Source organism: Zingiber officinale, chromosome 1B, assembly GCF_018446385.1.
Source record: "Zingiber officinale cultivar Zhangliang chromosome 1B, Zo_v1.1, whole genome shotgun sequence".
NCBI classification, from domain to species: Eukaryota; Viridiplantae; Streptophyta; class Magnoliopsida; order Zingiberales; family Zingiberaceae; genus Zingiber; species Zingiber officinale.
The window spans coordinates 70,485,555-70,508,640 of NC_055986.1; the positions used below are offsets into that span (position 1 = coordinate 70,485,555).

The 23,086-nt window shown below is 36.0% G+C and overlaps 1 long non-coding RNA gene and 1 pseudogene across 1 annotated transcript; both read right to left on the reverse strand.

Annotated features, from left to right (window-relative positions):
• Window positions 1-11,248: 11,248 nt before the first annotated feature.
• On the reverse strand, window positions 11,249-11,966 carry LOC121970971. Its single transcript, XR_006109050.1, has 2 exons — window positions 11,881-11,966; window positions 11,249-11,739 (listed from the first exon to the last, which is right to left on the reverse strand). It is a non-coding gene; the product is annotated as an uncharacterized LOC121970971 (long non-coding RNA).
• Window positions 11,967-12,022: 56 nt separating this feature from the next.
• Window positions 12,023-19,529, reverse strand: LOC121967753 (annotated as a pseudogene).
• Window positions 19,530-23,086: the final 3,557 nt, after the last annotated feature.

Here is a 23,086-nt window from a genome sequence, read left to right on the forward strand (position 1 = left end):
AATTTAGAGCAAAAATGGAGCAAAAGACTCACATTGGAGTAACTTGTGAAAATCCAGCAATCTAGCCTTGCCAAAAGGCACGGCCATGTGTTCTTGCCCATGGAAAAGGGGTAGGCCATGTCTTAAGGCACGGTCATGCCTCCCACTATAGGCCAATCAAGGAGTGGTCGTGCGAAATCACACGGTCGTACCCTCTCACCCGTGGCCATTCACGCCACGACTGTGCCAATTGGCACGACCATGCCTCTCCACCTGAGTCATTCATTCCATAGCGATGCCTCAAGGAATGGCCATGTGGAAAAGAACATGAGGGAATCATGTCGTATGAAAATAAGACTGAGTCGAATCTAGACAGACTACAGACTTATTTTGAAATGGCTATAACTTTATGCTCAGTTGGAGTTACTGGTTGTTCTTTATACCAAAATATAGCTGACTTCAAGATCTATAACTTTTTTTCAAGTTTAACAAAGAGAAATCAAGGTATAGCCATGATACAAGGAACGGTCGTGCCTCCCAATCACGGCTTCATCAAGTCCTCCGCCCAGATTGTAGACCAAACTTTAAACCACCATAACTTTTGGCTTGGTTAGAGTCAAGGCTTGATCTAAAAATATCATAATGTAGATAATATCAAGGGCTACAACTTTAGTTCAAGGTGAAACATGATAAAACTAGGTTTAATGGGTGAAAAAGCTAGTTTATCGGACCCCTGTAATCCTAGTTAATCTGGGTAATTTAGAGGAGGTATAAAAGGGTCAAGAACCTCATTCTTTGACTCATCTTGGATTTGGGACTTCATCCCTCTTCTTAGAGAAGGGTTTTCCTCTTAGGGGAAAATCCTAGGGCTTCATCACCCTCCATTCCTTAATGATCCAAGCATCTCCAAAGCAAGGAGGCATCCCCAAGACATTAGAAACCTTGATAAGCATCTCTTCTTCCCCTTCTTCTAACGTCTCAGGTTATAAGTATGCTTTATTTTATATTTTGGGTTTGTTCTTTCCTTACAATGGAGTAGATCTCCCTTTCTAGGATTAGGGTGTATTTATAATGTGATGGAGATGTAAAACTATGTAAAATTTTCATTTTTCTATTCAATGACTTGTTTGATTCCTTGTTTATGTTTGATAAAATGTGTGTGTAGAGAATTTATATATATTTTGAATGTTTTATTGAATAATGTGGAGGATTGATATCCATATAAAGGCAATGCTCTAGATTGTATGACTAGGGGGCCCTAGTGACAAGGGTATTCTTTAAATCGGACATCTAGAGTATCACTTTAAATTGGAGGTCAAGACTCTACAAGAGAATAGCTAATTAGAACTTAATGGGTTTGTCCCAATTCTGTGTTATAAAGTGGATGATGTGATATAGATTGTATGACCAAAGAGCCCTTAGTGATAATAGATAATCCTTTAATTGGACTTTCCGTATTACCTATTCTACTTAGTAGCATTGAATGTCAATGGGATAAACACTCCGATGCAGCTATCGTGGGGTTCTATCGGTATTTAGTTAGCTTCTCTACAAGAGCGTGAACATAGAGGATAGGAACTAGGCAATCTATGTAACATCACCTAGCATTACAATGAAACCAAAATCCTAGAATCACTTCCCCAACCATTCTTCACATTCTCTTAAGCTCAACCCTCTCAGATCAATTCTCACTCTACTCTTTCTCTCAACCTTCTCTCTCTCTCTCTTCAATTTCTCTTGTTAGTTTGAAAGCAAAAAGCTAATTTTTTACCATCTAGATAACTTACTTTGTGATATCTCTAGCACTTAATCAATAGTCCTTGTGGGATCGATATCTTTTATTATTTGACGATAATCATGCACTTGTGGAGAATTGCTTTCCCTTTACCTTTGTCACATAGTCGTGTCTCTCAGACACGGCCTCACCCTGCTTGCTCTTAGATGCTCCCATACGGTCGTGTCAGATGACACAGCCTCACCCTGCCTCTCCTCGGCCAGCTTCACATGGCCATGTCAAAAGACATGGCCACAGTTTGCTTCTCCTCTAGAGGGTAGACACGACTGTGTCTAAGAGACACAGCCATGCCTTTAGGTGTGTGAGAAGTTCCCCTTCTCCTAGGCCTTCCTCTTTCCATCTTCGTTGATGCCTCCATGCCCATGAGAGGATCATGGCTAGCTCGTAGAGGGCATGATAAACCTGAAAACAAAATTAAAAATACATTATATAAACTAATAAAGAAAATTAAATGCAAGCAAATAAGCAAATGAAAATAAAAAAAAATCCTTTGGTTGCCTCCCAAGCATTGTTTATTTTTGGTTTTTAGCATGACCCCTATTTAAATCATTCTAGAGGGTGTGGCTTAGAAAAATATATCCTTTCATCTTCGTTAATTAGTGCTCCAAGGAAATACCTCTTAAGTTGTTTCCCATTTACCTTGCAAAATTCAAACTCCTCATTCCAAATATTAACCACTCCATATAGATATACCGTTTTAATTTTGAGCGGTTCAGTCCACCACGATTTTAGCTTTCCGTGGAATAATTTCAATTTGGAGTTAAACATCAACACTAGGTCTCCTTCTTTGAGCTCCCGTCATGCGATATGTTGATCATGACATTTCTTTGTTCTTTTTTTATAGGGCATTACATGTTCGTATGCATCCATCCGTAATTCATCCAGTTCATTAAGTTGGAGTTTTCTTTTCTCACCGGCTACTTTCAAGTCAAAGTTGAGGCATTGTACTGATTCAATAAGTTTTATATTACAATTCCACAGATAAATGACATGGCTTCCCATAAACTAGCCAAAATATGGTCATTCCAATCGGAGTCTTGTAAGTCGTAGCTTCATCTAATTTCTGGGATTGATCTCCTTCCTAGATGTAGATACCATTATTTTTCAAAATTATTTTGACCTCTATATTAGAAATTTTGACCTACCCACTGGTCTAGGGGTGATACAGTGTTGCAATCTTGTGATTCACTCCATATTTTTTGAGTAAGTTTTCAAACTACTTTTCAATAAAATGAGATCCCCCATCACTTATAACTGCTCTTGGAACTCCAAATCGGGAAAGATTATCTTTTTAAATAGCTTGATTAATAGCTTGATTACAGTTCTAGTGTCACATGTCAGGGAAGCAATATTCTACCCATTTAGACACATAATCAACCACAACAAGAATGTAATTATTTCCACATGATGAAGGAAAATGTCTCATAAAGTCTATTCTCCAAATATCAAATAATTTGAATTCAAGAATGTTGTTTAAAGGCATCTCATGTCATTTAGTGATGCTTCCTATCTTTTGACACTGATCACAAGATTGAACATATTCTCTAACATCTTTGAATAGGTATGGCCAAAAGAATCCAGCTTGTAAGATTTTAGTGGTTGTTTTAACTATCTCCAAATGCCCACCATAAAATGATGAGTGACAATGGAACAGAATTTCTTTACTTTCCTCTTCAGGAATGCATCTTCAGTAGATTGTATCTCCACATTTCTTGTAAAGGAAAGGTTCATCCCAAATATAGTACTTAGTAACATAGAAAATTTTCATCCTTTGTTGGTAAGAAAGATTTGGTGGAATAACATTGCTAGCGAAAAAGTTTGCAATATCTGCATGCCACAGTGTTTTTGCACTAGTTATTGATAAAAGATGCTAATCTAGAAAGAAATCATTAATAGGTAAATCATTCTTCAGTTCCCTTCATCCATCTTGTCATATTCTAGATAGATGATCTGCCACCACATTTTTTGTTCCCTTCTTATCTCTGATTTCTAAGTTAAACTCTTAAATAAGTAATATCCATCTAATCAACCATGGTTTTGCATCCTTCTTATTGAGCAGATATCGTATGGCTGCGTGATCCATATAGACTATAGCTTTTGATCCCACCAAATATGATCTAAATTTTTCAAATGCAAAGACTATTGCCAATAGTTCCTTTTCTGTCATAGCGTAATTCACTTGGGATTCGTCAAGAGTCTTGTTAGAGTAGTGGATAGCATAAAGTTTTTAATCTTTCCTCTATCCCAATACTTCTCCTACTGCAACATCACTAGCATTGCACATTATTTCAAACGGAAGTTCCCAATCCGGTGCATGGATTACTAGGGCGGTAGTAAGGGCTTATTTGATTTTCTCAAAAGCTTCCAAGAAGTTCTTATCAAAATAGAATTCTGCAACCTTAATTAAAAGATTAGTTATTAGCTTAGAAATTTTTGAGAAATCCTTTATAAATCTTCAATAAAATCTTGTGTAATCCAAGAAGCTCCAGACTCCCTTCACATTCATTGGCAGGGGAAGTTTCTCAATAGCTTCTTGCTTTGCCTGATCAACTTTTATTCCATATTTTAAAATTTTATGTCCCAGTACTAAATTCTCTCTTTTACCATAAAGTAGCACTTCTCCCAATTAAGAACCAAATTCACTTCTTCTCAACTCTAAAGGACTTTAGAGAAATTAGTTAAATATGAGTTGAAACTAGTTCCATACACTGAGAAATCATCCATAAATACCTCTATTATATCCTCGACCAGATATGAGAAAATAGCCATCATGCAATGTTGGAAAGTAGCGGGGCCATTACACAATCCAAAAGGCATTCGTCGATAAGTGAAAGTTGTTGGTTGCTACTCGGCAAGCCTAATGGTTCCACTGTACAAAAATTTTGTACAAAGGTCTGAACTTTTTCCTAGCTACCATGTATTCTTTTAAATTAAACTTGGATCGCCTGCGGAACTTAGCACGTTTGATCCAAAGTTTAATCTATTTGTTCTTTTAGGTTTAGACTTGGATCTCCTGCGGAACTTAACACGTTTGATCCAAATCACCTAGGTTATTAATTCCATTAAATATTAATTTCCAAAATTAGCTTCCAGGACTGCATGGCGAGGCACATGGCCTTCTTGGATATGGGAACAACTACCACCGCCTAGACAAAGCCTTTTAAGGAAAGCTAATATTTAATTTCCTTAAATAACTTTAGGTCAACCGAAAAGAACAATCAAATCACAAGGAAAAGAAAAAAAACAAAGAACACAACATCCAAAATAAATTCGAAATACTAGAATCGCATGCCTCTTGTATTTGGTATTTTTTACATGAAGATGAAACTAGTATGATGCGGAAATAAAATACTAGTATACCTTTTCTTTTGCAAACAAAAACCTCTAGGTCTTCTACCGTATTCCTCTTCTAACCTCGGGCGTTGTGTGGACAACGATCTTCCGAGATGAGAAATCATGAAAGCACCTTCTTCTCCTCCTTGCAAGGTTCGGCCACAATCAAGAGCACCTCCAAGGATGAAGAGAAAACACCAACCAAACTCCACGGGATGAAAGCTTTCTCTCCTTCTTCTCCAAGCTAGAAATCGGCCACAAATTATTCTCCAAGGAAGAAGAGAAGTTCGGCCACAAGATGGAGAAAAGAGAAAAGAAGATGGCCGGCCACACCAAGGAAGAAAAGAGGGAGAAGAATAATAGAAGTTGTGTGTCATGAAGGCACCCCAACCCCCTCTTTTATAATCCTTAGCTTTGGTAAATTAGGAAATTTAATTACAATAAAATTTCCTTAACTTTCCTTGACATGAATTAATTAAGAAAAATAAAATAAAATTTCCCAATTAGACATATCATGGCCGGCCACATCAATAAGAGCAAACAAGGCAATTTCAATCAGCAATTAAAATTCTTTATTTGTCTTCGGAAATTTTAAAAAATAAAATTTTCCTTTAAAATCCCTTCATGGTTGATAAAAAAAAATTTCTATAATTTTAATTTTTCAATATGTGAATAATTTACAAAGAAGAAAAATAAAATATCTTTCCAATCTATAAATAAGGAAAGAGATCTAATCTCTTTCTTTAACCTTTTGTAGATCCTTTTAAGAGATATTTTAATTTTTAATCTCTCCAATAAATTATATCTTTCACATAAGAAAAATTTAAAATTTAAATCCTTTTTAATTTAATGGGGGCCGGCCACCTAAGCTTGGGTTCAAGCTAGGGCCGGCCACCCATGAACCAAGGCTTGGCCGGCCCTAGCTTAATCCACAAGCTAGCTTGGCCGGCCCCTATATCATGGGTATGAAGGTGGGTATAGGTGGGTATAGTACTCTATAAATAAGAGGCTACGATAGAGACCGAGAGGAGGAATTGGTTTTGGTCTCCCGATAAAATTAAGCATCCCATGTTCGCCCCGAACACACAACTTAATTTTATCAATAATAATTCATTCCACTAGAGAACTATTATTGAACTACCGTACCAATCCCAAATTACATTTTTGGGCTCCTTCTTATTATGAGTGTGTTAGTCTCCCTGTGTTTAAGATGTCGAATGTCCACTAATTAAGTGAGTTACTGAAAACTCATTTAATTAATATCTTAATCCAAGAATAGTACCACTCAACCTCATCGTCATGTCGGACTAAGTCCACCTGCAGGGTTTAATGTGACAATCCTTATGAGCTCATCTTGGGGACATTATCAACCTAGATCACTAGGACACAATTTCCTTCTATAATCAACAACACACACTATAAGTGATATCATTTCCCAACTTATCGGGCTTATTGATTTATTGAACTAAATCTCACCCATTGATAAATTAAAGAAATAAATATCAAATATATGTGTTTGTTATTATATTAGGATTAAGAGCACACACTTCCATAATAACTGAGGTCTTTGTTCCTTTATAAAGTCAGTATAAAAGAAACGACCTCTAATGGTCATACTCAATACACTCTAAGTGTACTAGTGTAATTATATAGTTAAGATAAACTAATTCCTAATTACACTACGACTTTCCAATGGTTTGTTCCTTTCCATTTTGGTCGTGAGCTACTGTTTATAATTTATAAGGTACTGATAACATCATCTTCTGTATGTGGCACCACATACTATGTTATCTATAATATAAATTAATTGAACAACTACAACTAAATATAGATAATTTGACCAAATGTGATTCTTTATTCAAAATAAATGTTTACAAAAGCTTAGGCTTTCAGTATACACTCTAACAAAAGTTCTATAAGGGCATGTAAAAGTGGTCTTCTCCTAATCATGGAGATGTATTAGAATCTGATAGAATCCGAAATACTCATCCAAATAGCATAAATAAGAATGTTTAGCATGCCTCTCAATTAGCAGGTCAATAAAGGGAAGGGAAAAATGATCCTTTCTTGTCTCCTTGATTAACTTCCGATAATCAATGCACGACCGCCATCCGATAACTATTCTAGTTGGGATCAATTTATTGTATTCATTTTTTATTATTGTCATTCCACCTTTCTTTGAATTACATGTACTAGACTCACTCATTCACTATTAAAGATCAGATATATGATCCCTACATCCAATAATTTCAGTACCTCTTTTTGAACTACCTCCTTCATGTTGAGGTTTAATCTCCTTTGATGTTCAACTATGCTTTTATGATCTTCTTCTAATAAGATTCTGTGCATGCATAAAGAAAGACTAATCCCTTTGATGTCATCAATGGTTTACCCAATTACTTTCCTATGAAAGCTTAATTCTCTAATTAGTTTCTTAGTTTCTACCTCAGTCAAATTTACATTAATTATCATAGGAAATGTGAAATTTAGCCCAAGAAATTTGTATCTAAGGTTAGATGGCAAAGGTTTCAGTTCCACTTAAATGCAAACGCACCTATCCTAGCAACTCTTGGACCAAATGAACTATAATTCAAGAGCTTTAAGAGTGTAGAATAATGTTGAGATTTCTAAAATGTTCTTGAAGTGTTTTTTATAATGATTTTTTGGCTGACCTAACCCTTTTCAAATCAATCGGACCTTAGCATAATCCAATGACTGTATCTCAACGTTTATCTATTTTTTGGTCCCCTGTTCAACAATTTTGGTAGACCGAACACCTCGATCATTAGCTTTTGTGTCCAAATTCATGACGTTTCTTTTGCTGACTAGATCTCATCAACTACTAACTAGGCTTTTTCGATCGACTAAAAAACTTTCAGTTACTCAATCCTAGTTTTATCTTATACATTGAGTTTATTTGCCTATCCGATTGCTTGAACATGTTTTTTGTCACTGAACCTTTCCAGTGGCCCAAAAACTTTTTTTTCTATAATACAAAAGTTAGTCCGAACACATTATAGAATGTCTAGTATCTAGTCTACCCGACTTACTAAGTTCTTACTTGCTTGAAGTTCACTTCTCAAATGTATTTTTTTTTCCTAAAGTTCACTTCTCTAGATTTCTCCGTTGTCTAGTTCACTCTTCTAGAAGTTTCTCACTTACCAGGTATCTGATCACCTTTGACTTGTCTAAACTTTACACTTGTCTAAATTTCATTCCTTAAGATTTTCCCACTTGTCAGACATCCGGTCAAATTTGACCTACTTGGACTGTACACTTGTCTAACATCTAGTCTCTTATAACCTGCTAAGACTTCTACCCAATTGTCAAACATTCAATCACCTTTAACCTGCTTAGACTTCTCTCTTACCAACTTTCTATTCGAACATTGATTAGAAGTTGGTTGCACCAACAATCTTCATCTAACACTTAAACATGATGTTCCATTAAACATATTGATCAAACATTAAAACCTAACTTGATTGATTACACCAACATATCTCTCAACCTTGGGTCATTTAAGTATCTTTAAGGTGGACCTCCTCTTTAAGACATACTTCTCCTCTACTAAACCAAGGGTCTTCCCCTTAGTTGTTGTACTATGAAGTTTTTAAACCTTTAGAAAGTTTAAAACTTTACCTTCCCCTCAAGGTATGAATGGGGTTTAACTCTTATGTTAGTTTTAAGAGTTACCTCTACCTTAATCTAAGATATCCCCATCTTTGGCAATATTCCATTAAGTTTGAACAAACAAACTCCCATTTGAGTGCTTATCCAAGCCTTTTAAAGGGTTCAGAATGGTCATTCACTAATGAAATAACTAATCGTACGAAGTTTTAGCTGACTTTGAAACTCAATAGTGCTTCTAGTACTAGTCCAATCAACTGGATTAACCTCTCCTATTGATTGTTAATTTCTGAAGTAGTCAACTAGTGCTTGAAAAACTCAGTAATCCAAATTCAAAAATACACAACTAATTTTATTTTTTTTAAAATCATAAAAATTGATATAAATATTATTTATGTCAATGGAAAATAATTTTCTTAGAAAATAATACTTATTTTCAAAGTTTGGTATAAAATTGAAAATCATTAAAATATTTTTTTTAAAAAAAAAACTTAAGGGGGTGTTTGGTTCTTTCCTAGGAATAGGAATCGGAATGGGAATCATTATAGTGTGGAATGGGAATGGGTATGAGCATGGACATCACTCTTAAAAGTAATGTTTGGTTAGTTGTATATTTTCTATCGGAATAAATCAAAATTTCCTTTTTTACCCTTAAAGGAAAATAAGAGAAAAAATTAGATGAGAGAGAAAGATGATGAGAGAGAAAAATATGATGAAAGAGAATGATGAGAGAGAAAGTATGATGAAAGAGAAAGTGTGATGAGAAAGAATAAAGAGAGAGAAAGTATGATGAGAGAGAATGAGAAAAGAGAGTGTGATAGAAGAGAGAAGATGAGAGAGAAAATATAATGTGAGAGAAAGTATGATGAGAGAGGATGAAGAGAGAGAAAATATAATGAGAAAAAAATGAGAAGAGAGAGCGTGATGAGAGAGATTGAGAAGAGAGAAAGTATGGTGAGAGAAAGTATGATGAGAGAGAAATTGTGATGAGAAAAAAAGAGAACAATGAGTGTGATGGGAGAAATTGAGGAAAGAGAATGTATGATGAGAGAGAAAGTATGATGAGAGAGAAAGTGTGTTGAGGGAAAAAAAGGAGGGAGTGTGACAAGAGAGATTGAGGAGAGAGAAAGTGTGATGAGAAAAAAAGAGAAAAGAGAGTGTGATGGTAGAGATTGAGGAGAGAGAAAGTATGATGAGAGAGAATGTATGATGAGAAAAAAAGAAGGAAGAGAGTGCGATGGAAGAGATTGAGGAGAGAGAAAGTGTAATGAGAGAAAAAGAGGAAAGAGAGTGTGATAGGAGATATTAAGGAGAGAGAAAGTGTGTGATAAAATAATGAGAGAGAAAATATGATGAGAGAGAACAAGGAGAGAGAAGTGATATGAAAGAAAAAATAAATAAATATATTTTGATATTTGATATTAAGGGAGAAATTTTAAGTTTTAGGTCAAGGGTATTTTTGGAATAAAGGAATATTTTGATTGATGAAAATAGAGTAATGACTCATTGAAGGGGAGGTACATGGGAATGGATTATTACCCAATTTCAAGGATTCATTCCCTTATTTGTATTCCTATTCCTATAATCCAAACATTAACAATGGGAATCAATGATTCTCATTCCCATTCTCTACTCTTATTCCCCTAAACCAAACGCCCCCTTATTTATTTTTGCTAACATCTTTTGAGGCCTTGCATTTGCATGATCTATTTTTGAAAAGAATTTAATCCTTCAAGAACCCCTCTATTCAACCCCCTCTTGATGCTCATTGATCTCAACAGCCTCCATGTGTTCAGTAAGTCTTGCATGGCTCAATACACATAACAAATACATATATAATCTTAAATCACCATCACTTAGGGCATAATTACACCAGTTAGTGTGGTGTCATGAACATCACTGAGCGAAAAGAGGCCTTTTAAAAGTCATTTGTCTCTTGTTTAGTTAGTTGTCATACCTCTCTCCCTTTTCCATCCCAAATTTTCAATACACATAACAAATACATATACAATCTTAAATCACCATCACTTAGGGCATAATTACACCAGTTAGTGTGGTGTCATGAACATCACTGAGCGAAAAGAGGCCTTTTAAAAGTCATTTGTCTCTTGTTTAGTTAGTTGTCATACCTCTCTCCCTTTTCCATCCCAAATTTCCCTTGGAAGTTGAATTGTTGACAATTCGATCATGTCAAACCTCATTTTGATACCACTCCCAGAATCATCACAATGGAAGGAGCTCTGTGGTTGTAGGGGTAGAATATTTTTATTTTGTTAACCTACTTTTTCACTGTAATGTTAGATCAAACCAAAATAAAAAAGGAAACAAGTAATTTCATTCTTGTCTTGCTGGGAATCACAAAAGTTCATCCGACCTCTGCATCGTCCATGTGGCTTGAGACCTCATCGTAGTGCGGGTGACAATGTCAAGGCAAGACAGAAAAATGTCAAGTAGGGGGAGACAACAAGGGGTATCCAATAAGCGCAACCATAATTCAGTTAAATAAAAACAATCAAAGCAAACATTTTTTTTGTTCCATCTTGGCGAGGAAAATATTCGTCTCAGTTTATATAGCTAACAAACTTAAAACTCCAAATGTTCAAATAAAATGCTAATTTCCAAAGAATATCAGTAGTCCACACTTGATCTCATAATGCACAAACAAGGAGAGCTGGTGTTCCGTCCAACATGTTTAACAATCAAACAGATTGCTATTAAAATTCACTGAATTTGATGTTTTTGGACCAAATGTAACCATGTTGTCCGCCAACAAGGAAACCTGAGACGAGCAGTGGTGAATATAATGCTTCCATACAAAGAGTGATTAACATTTCAAGAGTAGAAGCAACATGATTTAGAAGTTCTGAAACACCAGCACAAAAAGTGCGAGTACAATCTCAGCAGATGAATATGTTGTAGCACCAAAAGAAAATGAACCTGTCAAAATAATGAACCTGTACAAGTGCTCACAATTGTTCACTGCTGATGCTCGGACTGAAACCATACTGCAGAATCAAAAAAAACAGTAGAGATGTTCTCTATTTTCATATCCATTTTCTTAAAATGTTTCAGCTAAGACAAGATACTGGTTAAAAGAAAACATTGATTATTTCACGCACAACGTATAAGGATCATAGCATACACACCTGAGCCATTTTGCGTCTAGCTAGAAATGATGCAAAGCTAGTACACCTTTGTGAACTCTGCATCTGACCCAGAAGTGTGAGAGAAAGCAAGCAGCATGCAGCACGCAGCACGCAGCACGCAGCACGCAGCACGCAGCACGCAGCACGCAGCACGCAGCACGCAGCACGCAGCACGCAGCACGCAGCACGCAGCACGCATCACGCATCACGCATCACGCAGCACCCAGCACCCAGCACCCAGCACCCAGCACACAGCACACAGCACACAGTCGGTCCACTGTAGTTCATTGCCTGATGCCTAGGTGGTAGGTAAGTGCATAATTATAGGCAGTAGGTATTAAAACAATATTAAATCAGACAATATAAGTAAATTAAATTAAGAATACCAAATAATAATTTATATGTATAAAAATGTCAAATAAATAAGCCAATTGATAAATAAGCATTATAACAACTAAATATTTTATATTTCACAATGCAACTAAAAAACTAAAAACACAATAAACCATAAATTTCATAATTCATATTAATAGACTCAAAATGCTAGAAAAAAAATTGTAAATGAGCACTTAGCTTTCTTCCTTACACCTGCCTCAGCCGCTTTTAACTTTTTAAAAGGGTCACCTAACAAGGCCTGCTTAGCTACAAGGCCAAGCACATATGGAGATGCTTCTAGTTTTTTTTACTATGCATTTAATAAGTCAAAAGGTTCTTGAAGAAATTGGTTGAAATAAATTGAGGAATATGACAAAAGATAAAGAATTTTAAGGACATTAGTATTCAATATCACTGCTGTTAAGTCAACAAATACAAGATTACTTTCTAATAATCAAACTTGTGAATAGAATGCAAATACCTTGAAAACTCGTGCAAGCAAGAAAGAGAAACTTACAGATCAAGCATGATAATCTCACTTCAAATTAGATCAATTGGTTATTATAGTCAATCCACTTTATCATGTTCAGTGACATCCATGTTGTCGCAAAACCTGTGTGGTACAGTGGGCATGCACAATAAGTTTGTCACATGTGTTAAAAACTATACTTGCATCATCTTGCATGTAGGGTAGATCTAAATATACTGTCCCTTTGTACATCCATTCATCACGTACTTCAGAGTACAAATCTTCAAATGGTTCCCCACATAAACCACATATGCTTTGACTCTCATCTGCAGGAACCATTGGACCAGAATTCTCTTCAAACGGATCCATTTCCTCCAGTAAAGCTGATGCATCAGATTGTAGAACTGCAGTATGACTGGAGTTCAAATCAAAATACCATTTTCTACACTTTTGTCTTAAATTACTACTTTCAGACTCCTTTGAGACATGGCAATCAAGATGGGATTGAAGTTGCCTTTCAAATCTAAATCTTACCCCACAGATGCGGCACTGATGCTTTAGATCATCAAAAAGGCTTCTGATAACTGAAGGATAAGATTGATGTAAGATTTTTTGTTTGAACTCAATGCCAATAAGTTCATTCTCATTAGTTACATTGGATTGTGATAAAATGCTGGGAGCAACTGAGGTACTTGAAGTTATTTGCCCCGTGCTAGTTTTCGCAGAGCCAACAAACTGATGACCCACCATGTCAGGAAGCTCAGCTGCAGAGACAGTAGGTAGCTCAGTTGATCTTGAAGATATTAAACCTTTTACAACTAATGAACTCAAGAGACTTGAAAGAGGGTTTAAATTGGCTCCAGTTGTCTCATGGTTCTCCGAGTTAATGCCAACCAAGGATGATGAAGGTGGAGGCCCAGGTGGTAAAGGAGGCATTGTTTCTCTAAAATAGGATGGGTTTAGATATGATAGATTATCAATAGGAGAGGATGATAAGGAATTGTTCATAGAGGCAGCTAATGTTGAAGTTTGGATAGGTGGAGGGCCAATTGGCAAAGGGGGCTGTACATTTAGCTTCGGGAAGGTGGTAAGAGAATTATTGGAAAGTAGGCCACTATTCATAACAGCAGCCAACAGACTACTAGCATTAGATTGTGTTATGACTCCCCCAGTAGAAGTATTTGAATGGTTTAAACGAGTCTCTCTTCCATTATGAGCTATTTCATGACCCACAGAAAGAAGTGGCAATTTCTCTGTCCGATGAGAAGGTTGAGACTGTAGTTTGCTCAGAGGCTGAGCTTCTGGCTGCTGGTTGGATAGATTATGCTGTAATTGCTCTAAGACACAATGTGTATCCTTCAGCTGATTAAAGGATGCAGAAGTAGCGGATCAAGTAAGCCTTCCAGCTGCTGAGAAGTTTCTGACAGAGATCGTGCTGAATTAGATAAATTATCAAACGATTGAGCATAACTTTTAGATAAGGCATTTAAAGAACCTGGCACATGTGTTTTATTTATTCTCCCTTTCATATGTAAAGACTTTTCGCTAATTTGAGCGAATGGAAGAGCCTGTAGATGATTTTGATCAACTGCATTGTGAGGCTTCAATTGTTGAATGGGTTCTGAAGATAGAGATAAATGAGAAGATGGTGATGGATGTTCAGAAGATTGATGCCTTTGCTTTCCAAAAGAAGCTGGAAGATTAGCATGAGGGTCTAAACTCGAAGATAGAACCAAAGGGTGCACCCCATGCAGGGGCAAATCTGAGCCTGAGTGTCCCTCCACTTGATCACCTTTTGATCCGTTGTAATTTAACCCAACTTCTGCTGGTGGAATCCCACGGTGGACCCATAAGGATGAGGAATGTTGTGGTGAAGTTCTTTGCTGTAATAATGAACCTGAAGCGTCCACAGTTGATCCTGGATCAATTTCATGCTGAGCACCTGATGGACGAATGTGCTCTACTGATTCCTGGATAATGTGGAAATAATTAGCATTCATATTCCTTTAGCATTACAATTTGTTTGATCACTCTTGAAGCTGTATGAATTTGGCATGTTGAAATAACTTAAGGTCAACATACCACCATGGCAAATAAAAAAATGCAAGTTCCAATAAGTAGTGCAATGAGATACATCCATATAAATCTACAAATTTAATTAGTGAATGTTTTGTCCTCTTCTATGCTTAGGCCTTGAACTTCCATGCCAATTTATCCCCAAAGCTAGAATCCTCAGATCGCTTTGATACGCATCATAATTTTTATTAGATTTTGGATGGAAAAGGTAGTGTGAGACCAGCAAATGAAATATGCATACATGACAGTTTGCGACTCCAGCACTAAATCTGACAAAAAAAAATGGCATTGACAAAGTGATATTAGACTGCAAAGTCCAGACAGATACACGAAAAATTCGTCTGGGGTAAGACTATATAACAGGATGAGTATGGGATTAAGTAGCCAAACTAGCATTTACCATTTTAAATAACTGCTTAAATATCCAGCTAGTTTGTACTTAAGTTTCAGTCAAGCCATGTTTGCCAGGTATTTGAGGTCAGCTGCCACACAAATCCTATCCCTCTATTCACATAAAATTATGGCGTACTACCAAATGGCCACTTATTTATAAGAAGAAAATCCACAAATGAAAATGAGATATATTGTCTCCAGACATACTAAAACCCAAGCTGAAAGCAACTTATCTTTTCAAAAAGAATTTGAAAATATGAACCATAGAGTTATTAGAACAATAAATACCATATAAGGTAGCAGCACATCTTCTTTAGTACTGTTGTACTGAGCTAAGGCATTCATTTTGTTCAAGTTAGAATCTACACGTTCTGCCTCCGGAGACATCCACTTGTCTCTTTGCAAACTCATTGACTTCTTAGTTTCATTACCAGTCCACACACCCTTTCTTGAACTATCGGGACCACCAAGATCTGTTGTTTTAGTTTTTATATCGTCCCATATGAACTCTTCCTCCTCAGAATTCTTCCAGCACCCAATTGCTTCCAACTTCTTTCTTTCAATATCACCTGAGTTAAGTGAATTTGAACGATTACTAGCTTGTTTACATACAGACATAGGACCGACAGCATAAGGCTGTTTAATATCAAATTGATTCCTCCTAGTATGTTGTGCCTCTGAAGCAGCAATACCAGCACCATAAAACAATCTGTCATGTCCATCTTGGTTATTAAGCCTGTCACTAACTCTTACAATGCTAAGGTCAGGTTCTTCAGGAAAATCAGAAGAATATTCATAATTTCTAATTTGTTTAAGTACTTTGGTTTCATGATCAACACTGTTGACTTTTTCCTGTTGAGAACGTTGCATACTCTGCAAATAAGACATAAATTATTAGAATATAAAAACCTCTTGACAGAATAAAGAAATTTACAAAATAAAAGTAAATATTTTCAAGCATTAATCTTAACATGACGAGAAGCAACATACAGGCCCTTTACTAGGAAGACTTGTCCATTGCCTAGAATTACCCACTGCAGGGATTTTGTCAGATATGTCTGCATCACCAGAGGTAGTAGGCACACCACTGAGTTCATCATTGTTAACGTCCTTTGTCTGTTTTAAAGCGCAAGTAAATAATAAATGTAACATAGCTGAATGAAATTATTAAGAACCAAAAGTGAAGAATAATTATATTTTGGTACATTGTACACAGGAACAACTTAACATCATTAACATAAGACAAAACAATAGTACAAAGGGTAAAGTTTACTGATATTCATTTAGTGTTGAAAAATCAGGTACATAAAAAACAGTAGTCAACAGGGATAATGTACATTAGATAAGTCATTTGATAGATTAAAGTGTAGATTTTTTTTAATAAATAGGGGTAAATAGAATACTAATAAATAAAAGGGGATCTACAACTAGTTTACCATTTTATTAATTATAACAATGCAAAAGAGAGAGACAGTAAACATGAATAGATTACCCTAGATGATTGTTGAAGTTTCTGCCTTGCTTCTAAATATTTTAGATTCACATGAATGCTATGTGCTGGACGTTGGAATTGGGAATCGGATTTTGATGATGCAGATCCAGAAGAACCATTAATAACAAGCGAGAAGCCAAGTTCTTTATCAATGACCTGAAGTGGAGAAGAAGGGAAGACTCCTTTCCATGTCCCAAACAGATGTCTCATACTGGGATGAATAGAAGAATCAACCTGCTTATAGGCCTTGCAGAATACCTATGAACAATAAGCTTAGCTAGTAAAGCACAAATTAATGAAGCTGTATTTAAAAGAATAAGATAGATTACTAACAACTGGTATGTGGAACAAGCCAACCGATAATAAAGAGATATGAAAGGAGCAAAGAGAAAATACAACAAATGTCAAAACAACAAATTAACCAAGCTTTAGATTCATGTTCTAAGAACTGTGACAACCTCAGGAAGCCTTGCAGCAAAATATTTGATGTAATCTCTTCCAATATTCTTCACAATACTGTCTAAAAGATAAAGGGATGGCAACTTTTGTTCATTGGGTACCTGCAAGTTAGAATTAGAACCACACATTACTTTTATAAATTTCAAAAATTAGAGAAGAGCCTCATGTTAAAAAAAGGAATTAAAACAAGAACATCAGGGCTCATGGAATTGAAAATATAGAAGAAAAAAATCCAAAAGGGATTCATCTCGAAAACAAAATTAAAATTTCACAAGCAATTAAAACTCTAACGAAGGTTTATGGAAGTCATTATCTACTAGTAACAATTATAAATAAATACTGCAGAATACAGAAACTGAATGCACAATAGTAATAATGCAGAAAAATCACAGAAAGGAATGCAAATTAATTGAGTGTCAGAGTGACTATCAGTGTTCTGATTCGAAATTAACTAAAACAATAGGTATACATATTGGGAAAATAGTTTCATAACTGAACAATTATATTTGGATAAATATCAACTCCGATTCCTATGATACACAACTTTCTTTCAGTCATTCAATTAATCCTCATAGTAATTAATGATCTCAATGATAGACTTTTTACAAATCATTATTAGAAAAACATGTTATATTTGAATATCTTTGCAATCCACATACCCACCAAAGATTCATCAATGTACTGCATGAAGCAAATAACCTTCCCAAGCTTGAAACCTCAGGGCATTATATTGCTAATCGTGATAACACAATAAAAAAGTAGTGTTTGGACTGTTGATAAGACCAAGCTCCATATAACTCAAATTGCTAGACTATAAGTTAAAATCTTCCTTAATGGAAAATGTTTCTAACAAAAAGATCACAAGAAACCATTAAGGAGTGTTCTGATATCTTAGTTGATTCGAATTGATTACAATGAATCAAGAGTGTCACTCAGTCATTTTCAACGAATCTCACCAGGTATAACTAGAGCCAGAAAATCCAAGCAAGAAAATTTTAATTAGAGGACACAATTCCATCTGACGCTGAACAAGGTTGCATCAATAAATGTAATGAACATATAGGATATTGCAGAAAACGTTCAGAAAAAAGTTTGCTTAACCTTGACACCCATGGTGCAAATCCATGTGCAAACAATTTAACAAATTGCAACTACCGACAGATATACAAGTTGGAGAAGACTGTTTGAGAATGATATGCATGTACTCTGATTTTTCTTAACCGGGTCTGCCAAAACTATTCTTTAGTAGCTCTTAACCCAAAGTTACATATACAAATCAGCAACATTGTTATCTTGAATCTGTATCAGAAATGCACATAGCATAAATGAAGGGAAAAAACTTAGACCGTGGCTGAGAATTATGCAGAAACCTGATGTTGGTAAGATTAGCTAAAATATACTGACGACTGATATCTAACAACCAGCATCAGCAAGGCCTGAACAGAGTTTTTATGCTCAACGCATACAAATTCATTAGACAAACCAGATATTCAACAGAAAACTGTTATCATAACCTGAATTCCAGCAATCAAATGCATCAACAACAACAATACTAGCAGACGAGAAGCAGTCTATAATTTAAATTAAATAGAAAGTATGCATCCTCTGGCGGAATTAATTATCAACAGCTAAAAATATCTTGTTGACTCTATTTTAACGGAGGACAAATTAGCTTATGGTGATTCTGCTTCACTAGAAAAAGAATAAAAATTATATGAGTTTCATCGATCTTGCAGTAAAGATCAAAATTTGTGTTGTATACAGGTCCAGGCACGTCAGGTCACCTCGACTACATTGGTACAGATGACAGCTGCAATTTCCTTTGCAGCATGGAGACTCTCCCCCGCAATAATAGTAAGATTAGTGATAATAGGTTTGGAATTAAATGTTAGCTCGGCAAGAGCTGCTTTGTACTGCACTACAAGCTCTTGATGCGACCCTCCTCTGGCGGTGTCGTCCTTCTCTTCCCGTTCGCTGGGCCGAGGCTCCCTCGGTGGCCATGGCTGGCAGTTGGCTCTGGAAGGAGGAAGCGACCTATCATGGTTGAGGGCGATACGATCCCGTACCCCTGCTTCCTCCGCCGCCAATCTAGGCCGCTTCAAGCTCAGTTCACGGGAGCGGTCCATGACGGATCTGCGGGAACTTTGCATTTTGCCTCGAGGAGATAAATTAACCGAAGCCCTAACCCAGACCCAACGGCGTCGTGCTTATGGTATTGAAGAACACCGGCTGCAGGATTCTGATTTCCAGGATCGAAGAGAGGGCGAGGAATACCAATTACGGCGGGGAAAACCAAACCCTAGATTGAGGAGTGAACGAGGGAAGAAGGGTTGCGAAAGCTCTGGTACGGGTCGCATTATCGACATTCTTGTGATTTCACTGAACCGGGACGGCTGCCGTTAAACTGAGAGCCGAGCTGAGCCAAATATTCAAATTTGTGTTTTTTTTTGGTTAAGTTTATTTCAATTTATTTATTAAAAATTTTATTAAGCACAAGCTTGTTTAATTTTTTTATTGAGTTTAATTAATAATATTATTGTTCTTATTATTTAATATATATAATTTATTGAAAAAGTAAATTTAGTTTTTAAATAAATATATTAAACTTTATTAAAAAAATTATTAAGAAGAATAGTCGTATTATTGGTGTATCAACGGGTTAGAATTTCTTGCATTAATTGTATAGAATTTCATGTACTAGTTGCATTGATAATATGAGAGTTAATTTTTAAATTTATCACAGTCAACTTATTTATGCAAAACTTTTAAAATTATTCTTTTTTCGAAGCCCTAAATTATAATTGTCATAACCTCTATATCGAGAGCATCGTAAGACATTTCAAAAATCTAAATCATATTTTTTCCGATCATAGCAGTCAATGCTTCCACAGGAATCGTATCTGCTACATCTCAAAGTCATGCAAAGTATTATCTCCCGACGATCCTATCTTCCATTAATATCGCCGACGATTATCTCCCTTTTTTATTCTTTTAAATTATTTTTCTGCTCTATTATAACTTCTTGTATGTAGCAAATGATGATGTTTTTCTATTTTTATATATTTCTTAATCATTTCATCTTCTAGATATAATATTTATTATCTTCTACTATAATAAAATTATCTTCACCTTTCTTTTTAATCACTATTGGAATTAGACTAATCAATTTCATCATTAATATTGTATTTCACCTTCTCTCCTTATTATCACATATTATTTTGTCACATACATTTTCTACACATTTTATTGCCATCTCCGCCTTTTATTATTTTACTTCACCACATCATTAATTCTCTATTTTCATTCATTTCCAAGTTTTTTCATATTTTCTTTTACCATCCAAAACAAAACAAATAGAACCGAAACCCAAAACAAAATCAGAATCCAAATAAAACTAAAACCTAAAACAAAACTAGAACCAAAACATAGATAAAACCAAAACCCAAAATAGATACAGAATCCAAAACAAACCTAGAACAAAACCAAGACACTTGAACTAGAATTAAAATCCAAAATAGGATTAAAACTTAGACCATAACCTAAAAGAAGTAGAACAAAAAAAAACAAAATCTAGAACTTAGACAACTTATCCGGGGTGATTAGTGGGTGTCACATAAATAAGAGAAAATTGGTAAATCTACTTAGAGGTTTCAACGGAGGAAACGTCAAGTCGAAACATGGCTCTTTGGCCTCCCCGGTCCTTAGCCTTTGGCTCCCAGGCTTCTCCTCTCCTTGGCCCATGGCTCCCGAGCCTCCCGGCCTCTCGGCTCCTTGACATCTCGATTCCTTGGCGATGTGCATCGGAACACAAGATCATGCCAAGAAAATGATAACCATCGTATAAATCTCATATTATTTTGAGAAAAGGATAATCCTTGCGCAAATCTCGGATTATTTCATAAAAGACTTGCATTATTTAAGGAATTAAATATGATAATGTGAAGATCGAAATAAAAGGAATAAATCTATTATCTCTTTATAAAAAGGTAACTCTTTTCGGCATCCAACTACATATGCACATCCATGTACATCAAAATCTAATACTCATCTTCTTCTTCGTTATCTAACTTGAGCGTTTAAGTGGCAGCGGTGGGGAACCCTCTGGTCATCGTTCTAACCCCCTTTTCTTCCTAGTTGCTTTCCCCTAGGCCCTAAGAAACACAACATCATCCTCGTTGTCATCAAGCGATTGATAATTAAGTTGGCAACAAAATCAGCTCACCGGTGATTCACTTGTCGATGTTCGCGGGCAGAATCAATTGGTGTCATCTGTGGAAACACTAAGTTAAAGACTTGAACCGGGATGTTAAAGACGTCAAGATGGATGATGTCGGAAGATCTAACGTCATCGTCATGGCAATAGAGAATTTTGACAAATTGGTAATGGCGATGGTGCAATAGGTGTTAAAGGGGTAACCCTCGTATACTCCACCAACGATCAATCCCTCAACCAAACTATCGCCTGAATCAGTTGAAGTGACACCGACATACCAAAAGGTACCTTGGCTTATGGAAACACTACAGATTGCTTCTTCCATACCGATCGATAAGTCCATCATGAGAGAACATTATGTAGAATCTTCTAGTGAAACTCTTCATCGGATTTTCCAAGGGAAAATGCCCTCGAATCTGGTGGAACGAAAGCTCTTTAAGGCCCTCCATTTTCAAGGGATATCATCCAAGATGAGTTGTTGAGACGCTTTCAGGTGTTACAGATTAAAGAATATAATGGTACTACAAATTCCAAAAATCACATCTGTAAATTTTAAAATGCTTCTTTATACATCAATATACGAATGATGTCAAGTGTCGAGTTTTCTTGACCACACTCTCAAACCCAATGCAAATATTATTTAGTCGATTCTCTGTTTCTTTTATTCAAAACTTTTGAGGAGTTCAAATAGCACTTTGCAACCAACAGAAGATACCAAAAAATACTACATGATTTGTTTGCTCTCAAGCAGAAATTTAAAGAACCCTTGAAAAAATATTTACAATGATTTAATCAGGTGATCATGGACGCTCTCTTGGTTACCCCAGAAGTGCAAGTTAGTGTTTTCTCATAAAGCTTAATCGATAGAGATTTTTTTAGGTCTTTGGTGAAAAAATCCCAACCAATTTTGAAGAATTACAAATCCAGACACTTAAGTATATCCAAGTTGAGGAAAGCCCATTCCATGAAGAGAAAGGAAGCTCTAACTCTCACTCTTGTCCCCACTCATCTAGATTGTAGAGCCCCTCTTACACCCTTGTGAAATCAGGAGTTTACAAATCGAAGAGGGAAAAAGGTGGTACAGGTAGTGGAAGTAATCCTGACTTTTGCTCCCAAATATGGTCGAAGGTCCCTCAAGGTGACTCAATATTGTGTCTACCATCAATCAAGTACTCATTCCATTCGAGATTGTTAGTGGATGCGAGGAAATTGAAATGAATAGCTGATCAATGGAACACCAATTGAAGTAGGCCTAGCAAAACAAAAACTCTTGAGCCCTACAAACATTGTCGTTATCATGATGCCACAAGTCGACAATCTCGTTCTCCCTCAAAGGAACCCTAAGGTTCCTCTCGGTTTCTTCAGAAGGTTGAAAAACTGATGTAAGAAAGAATAAGATTGATACTCGATGGACTATAAACATAATCTCGTGGACCCATAGATGGTGACTCCACTCTAGGGACTTCTAGTCCAAAGGACTCGTGGTAGAATACTAGAAAGTTATGACATTAGCACTAGTCGAGAAAGAGGACAAGGTCCTTCTATAAATTTCAAACATGAAGATTTGACAATAATTGAGGCCCCCATGATGACGCTTTAGGAATTAATATTTTCATCGCCAATTATTGAGTGAAGAGAGAGTATTTATTGATACTGACAATTCTGTCAACATCATCTTTAAAACAACTTTCGATTAGATGTAGCTGGACGGGGAGGAGCATCCTATACA